Here is a 6,514-nt window from a genome sequence, read left to right as displayed (position 1 = left end):
AACTCCGCACCGGCCCCTCCGGCCTCGCGGTCCGCGCCTGGGTGACGCCTCCTCCTCCGCTGGCGATCCCTATGCGTCCCCTACGATTCCGTCTCACTGGCAGGCACCTGGGGTCACGCTGCCTCACTCTCGAGACCAGAGTGGCTCCCTAGCAGAGGCCCTGACACGCGCTGGTGTCCAGGGGGGACGGGGCACACGATGCGCGGGAAGGGGGTGCCCGGCCCTCTGACGGCAGAAAGAAACCCAGCTCATCCTGCAGCTTTTGGACTTGTCTGAAATCCTTCCAACCTAAATATTTTTCTACAAGGGTCGAGAATGAAAACTACTGAAATGTCAACGTTTCAGGAAATCCTGCTCTTAATTACTGTTTCCGGAAGACCTTTTGGAACTTCTGCCGACCCGGGGCACCTCTGCCACACGTGGCTGTGGCGACCACCGGTTTTGTAGCCGTGACAGTCGGGGGACGTGCGTGTGTCCCTTCTTAGCCGCCGAACAGTGTGACTGTTCGTTTGAAGAAAATCTTTAAAATGGCTGCAACGGGCCTTCAGCCACGTCTACACAGTGTAGAAAGGAGGGCGCATTAATACAATCTTCCTGAGGGAGAATGTGGCCCTCGGGCCCAGCGGCCCCTCAAGCTGGCAGTCGAGGGCGGAAGCCCCGGAGACGGGGACCCAAAGGCCGGATCTGCCGTGTGGTGACCAAGCCCACGTGGCAGGTTAGTTCACCTCGCTTCGCTCCTCTGTGAAATGAAGGTTAGCACAGTGGCTGCTCGTTAAATGAGAGAGTATCTAAACGCTACAGCTCTGGACTCACCTAAGAATTAAATTTTAGCTATTATTGTTATCAATCCTCCACCTAGGAATTTATCCTAAAGGAAAAAATCAGACATAGGCAAAAGACGACGTAAACCGCCGTGGCTGCTGACATTTACCGACAGCTGTGAGACCCTGCATGCAGCTTTCAGGTGAATAAACCAGGGAGCGAATACGAGACACGCCATCAAAATCAGTCTCCAAGGACGTCTGAAGACTGGACATGGCTGTTGGCCACGTACGTCATTCCGTTTGCGGACACGCAGGACGTCCACCCTGGGACGTGGGTGGGGTCACGTGACCGCGTTTTAGGCAGCGGGATGGACAGAGGTGCTTATTAAGCAAGTTCCAAACGTGGCCCTTCAATCTTCCCCTTCGGAGCCTCCAGCTCTCCCCTCCCTTTTCACGTGGATCTTGGGAGCTGTATGTTCTAGAAGGATCAATATATGAAGCAAGCAGCCGGATACCTGGGCGGGAGCACCGAGCCCCTCTCGAGAGGCCTCCCACCAGGAGCTCCGCCAGGAAGAGACTTTGCTTGATGGAGAAAGACGTATTCGCGGTATCGAAGCCCTAACGTTCAGGATTCATTTGTTACCACGACTGAGCCCACCCTATCTTGACTAATAGGTATGTCAAAATGCACACAGAAAATGACAAGTAAATAAATGTTTATGATTCCAGATAAATAAAAACTCATAAATATGATCGGGAAAACAGACAAGATACTCCCCTCAATGGTGACAGCTGCTGCGTCTGAATGCCGGAACAGCGAGCGAACTCTGTTTTCTTCCTTATTGTTTCTATATTATAATCGCTGTCTACTGCGCTGTGTGTGGCTTTCATAAACAAGTCATAGTCGATTAAAAAAATGTTTTAAATAATAGAAACGCACTTAATCACACTCGGTCGAACTTACCCTGGGGGCTAAGCGTCTGGAGGTGAACCCGCCCCGTCGTCACGAGCGAGGGGACGCTGAGGGAATTGTGCGGGTCGCCGTGAAACGGGGCGGGGCGAACACACGCTCCAGACACAGGGGTTCGAGGGGCGAGGCGAGCGCCCTTTCGTGCCGTGCGCTTGGCCGCCCCTGGTGCAGACACGGCACGGCGGGCCCTGCGGAGGCGCTGGCGGCCACTCGGCTCACACGTCGCGTCCTCCCTCCGCCAGCAAGCGAGCGCCTCTCAGACGGTAAGAGACTCGCTCAGTGAACACGGGGCCAGAGGGCCCAGCTGAAGACCCTGTGTTCCGAGTGTGTCACACACATGCTGTTGTCACCTGAACAGGAAGGACGGGCGCCATCCGGGAGCAGGCGCCCACGCGGACGAGCCCTGGGCTGGCGGCCTCCCGCAGGTGGCCTGCTCCACAGACGCCTCCTTCCCCGAGAGAGGGCCGCAAGCCTGGACCCTCTGCTCAGTACCAAGGCCACCACCCGCCCTCATCTCACACCCCAGGACGAGACCCAGGTGTGAGATGAGGGCCGTCCCGCCCAAAACCGGAGGGTACGACTCCCTCACCACCTCTGAACGCGGGTGTGGCGCCGTGACGGGCCTGGCCTCCCGCCGGCTGCCTGGGAGGGCCGCCCGGCCTGGACATGCAGGGGCGTTCTGCCTAGTGACACGCACACGCACGCGTGCACACAGACACACACGCACACACGTACACATGTGTGCGCACACACACAAACATGCACGCACAGACGCACACGTATGCACGTATGCATGCACACACGCATAACGCATGCACATGCGAGTACACATGCACGCGCATGCACGCACACGCGCGCGCCCTGAAGTCGTAGCAGGCACACTCCCCGTCAGGACCTGCGTCTTACAGGAACTGGGGCAGACAACGCCCCGGCACCCATTTCTCTCCAAACCTCCTTTCGACTTCCAACAACGCCTGTGTGAGGCTGTGACAGGCGTCCGGAACCTGAGTCCACGTTCCTTCCCCAGAAACGGACCTGCGGACCTCGGCTAAGTCACCCGACGACCGCACGCTCCCGGCCGCAGTGGCGGGGGCCGCATGAGCACCGAGCTGGGTCAAGTGTGAGTGTTGAGACCTCGTCTTCGAACGCTTGGGTCGGGCAGCAGTTCCCGCCGTGAGAAACTCCAGCCTGAGGACGAAGCAGAGGCGGAAGAGAAGGCAGAGCTGGGACATCGGAGCCGGGCGAAGCCGGAGCTCCCGCCGCGCGGGCAGAGCCCCGGGCCGTCTGCGTCCGACGCCGACCGCGGCCGCAATGGTTCCGTTCCGCGTGCCAACGAAGCACCTCACTCTTCAAGCCGGCTCGATTCGTCTTTGTTCTTACCTGCAAACAAAACACCTGAACTGGGGGGCGGGACGGCTGTGTGATTGCCTGAAATAGCTCAAAACGAATTTCCTGTTCCCGCTGATAACAGGAGCTCACGCTCTCTTCCTGCTTGAGACGGGCAGAATGAGTTAAAATAATCAGCCACTGCTTCTCCAGAGAGCTTGTTTTATTGTTGTTGTTGTTCGGTTTGGTTCTTTTGACCCCAGAATCAGGCGACAATGACTACTCCTTCGGAGCACGGAGAAGGAGCCTGGCGAGGCCCCGGGCAGGGACTGTAACGCGTCCTCGCCCCACCTGCTGAGGCCCGGGCAGCACGGGGAAGGAGGCGGGCAGACGGTGCCAACGGCTGCAGAGGCCTCGCAGGAGCTGCAGACTCGGGGCTCAGTCACGCTCACCTCCTGGTGACAGAGCCCGGCCCCGACACCAGAGCCGGGCCTCGGCTCCTGCAGTCCTTGGCCGTTTGTGGTGCAAATCGACCGCTTCATCCCCGTTTGGGGAGATGGATTGAAAGCCATCATTGTGGCTCTAGCAGTTCCGAGTTGAGCTTTGTGCCGCCCATGCAAACACAGCAGGTGGGTGGAGATACATCAAGAAGCAGTCTTGTTTTTCCTGCACCTTGCTGGAAACCTACAAAAGGAGACATTCCGTGCAGATGGAATTCACAGCCCACTAGCTCACAGCTCTAAGGCAGCTTTTAACATTTGCATTTAGAAGAAGTACTACTCAGAGGTCAGACCCAGGGCTGCGAACTGGCCTCCCGGAGCTCGAGCTGATCTGCGCAGCAAATGTTTCAGACGGTAGCAGAACTCCACTTTCAAAATGAAAAATTCCAAGAGAGAATCTAGATTTCTGGCTCCCCGTCCCCCAGTATCGAAACGTCAGCAGCAGCGGTGTGGCCTCTGGGATGTCGACGACAGACCGGCCTTGTGCAAGCCACACCACCCCGCCGCCCCGTACCGGCTTCACACACTGGCCACCACACGGGCCCTGCTGCCCCGTACCACACAGACCACCACACGGGCCCCGCTGCCCCGTACCACACGGGCCCCGCTGCCATGCGTTTATAAAACCCTCTTTGAAGTCACACCCGGTTTTGGCATTCCTTGTAGATTCCGCGACGTGGGGCCCCACGGCGTCTTCCTGATAAGACACAGCGCTTCTGAGTAGCAGAACCCGCTGAAAACAGCGATGACCACATCCCAGCACGTGTCCCTTCTCTGGCCTCACAGGAGTTAGAAGTGTATCAGCGGCCGTCTTGTCACGGACACCAACAGGGGACAGGTCCTCCAGCAACAATCAGATGCTGAGAAATCGATGTCACATTCCCGGTGGGAAAACGCTAAGCTCACACACACTCGTCCACGCCCACTCATACACCCCTGCACACTCACACTCTCAACGGCCCCGTGTGTTTACGCGAGGTGGCCAGGCGGCCCACTCTGTCCTCTGCACTAATACCCCGTGGGCACCACGCCCCAGAAACGCCCGCCCGTGTGGTCAGCAGGCAGGAAACACCCACGATTCTCTGGCAGTGCCAGCCCCGCTCCAGCCCCACGGGGCTCATCCAGTCGCCGGAAGCCCGCGGCGACCTGGTCCTGGCCGAAGGGAGGTGCCTGTGCTTCGGCAACACAGTGGGGTTTCCCCACGTCCTGGGGCGTCCCCACGTCCAGCAGCATCCCCAGGGCTACAGGCTGTGGATCATGACACTCACTGGCACCTCGCCCTTCCCAACAAAATGGCAAAGCCTTCAAGAAGAGTGTCGTGTGTATGTGCACGTGTGTGTGAGTGTGTCAGTGCACGTGTGTGTATGAGTGTGTGTATGAGTGTGTGTTGCGTGTGCGCGTGTGCGTATGTGAATGTGAATGTGTGCACGTGTATGCACGAGTGTGCATGCATGTGCATGTGTGAGTGTGCATGTGTGCATGCGTGTGTGTGCTGTGTGTGCACGAGTGTGCATGTGTGTGCGTGTGTGTGCGTGTGTCTGCATGTGTGTGCATGTGAGTGTGTGTGTGCATGTGTGTGTGAGTGTGTGTGTGAGTGTGTATGCATGTGAGTGACTGTGTATGTGAGTATCTGTGCATGTGTGCGAGTGTGTGTGTGTGCATGTGAGTGTGTGTGCATGTGTGTGTGAGTGTGTATGCATGTGTGTGAGTGACTATGTGAGTATCTGTGCATGTGTGCGAGTGTTTGTGTGCATGTGAGTGTGTGTGAGTGTGTGTGAGCATGTGTGAGAGTGTGTGAGTGTGTGCATGTGTGAGTTTGTGTGAGTTTCTGTGAGTGTGAGTGCATGAGTGAGTGTGTGTGAGAGTGTGAGTGAGTGTGTGTGAGTGTGCGTGAGTGTGTGTGTGAGTGTGTGTGAGTATGTGTGTGAGTGTGTGCATGTGCATGCGTGTGCGTGTGCGAGTATGTGCATGTGTGCATGTGTGCGTGTGTGTGTGAGTGTGTATGAGAGACTGTGAGTGAGTGTGAGTTTGTGCCGCTCGTCTTTCTCAGCATCTCCGAGGATGGAGTAGACGCGGACGCGGACGGAGCGCACGGGGTTCGCGGCTGCGTCTCCGAGAAGAGGAGGCAGGAGGCATGGCCCTTTCGGCTCCGTGGGCAGAGACGCTCCGGGGAGAGTCGGGGAGAGTCGGGACGGGCTGGAGGAACACAGGGAGCCTGGGGGACTGGGACACAGATGTCCTCCAGGCAGGACACCCCACTTCCTGCAGGCTCGTTCTGGAGAAATGACTCAATAAAATAAAAAGGCATAGTCGTTCGCTGCAGCACGTGCTCGACGTGGAGAGCTGGCCGCGTGCAACGGCTGCAGCCGTGACCAGGCCGGCCGGTCACCTGGAGACGCGACGCGAGCAGGCGGGAAGCAGGCACGGTAACCGCGGCGATCTCGGCGCTGTGAGGACCGGATGAGATGAGGCGCGGACAGCAGGGGCGGGCGGCGGGGGCGACCGGCCCGGGAGAGTCCGCACTGGCGGCCGAGAGCTGAGTGAGGGCCGGGCTATCGAGAACGAGCTGGGGGAGCGACGATGCGCAGGCGGCAGAGCGTGCAGACAGGGGCCGGCCGTGCACAGGGCCTGCGGTGCGGCTCCTCCCCGGGCACAGAGGCGCTGAGCGACCGAGGGTGTTGGAGCATCCGCCAAGACATCGACGGCAGACGGCCTCGGCGAAGGGAGACGGAGCGACCTCGTCCACGGACTACATCCACCAGGCACGCGCTCCCGCGGGTGCTAGCCAGCTACGTCAGCGCCCTCCAAAGGCGCGGTCCACCCCAGCCGAGCAGGGGCGGGCGGGGGACGTCGCTGCCCTTGTCACATGGTGCTGACATCACTGCGGGAACTGCAGCCTGGGCAGACGCTCGCACGCGGGACCACTGTAGCTGCAAAGTGACGGCACCGAGGAC

Source organism: Pteropus alecto, unplaced genomic scaffold (assembly GCF_000325575.1).
Source record: "Pteropus alecto unplaced genomic scaffold, ASM32557v1 scaffold213, whole genome shotgun sequence".
In the NCBI taxonomy this organism is placed as follows: Eukaryota; Metazoa; Chordata; class Mammalia; order Chiroptera; family Pteropodidae; genus Pteropus; species Pteropus alecto.
This window is presented reverse-complemented; position numbering follows the sequence as displayed.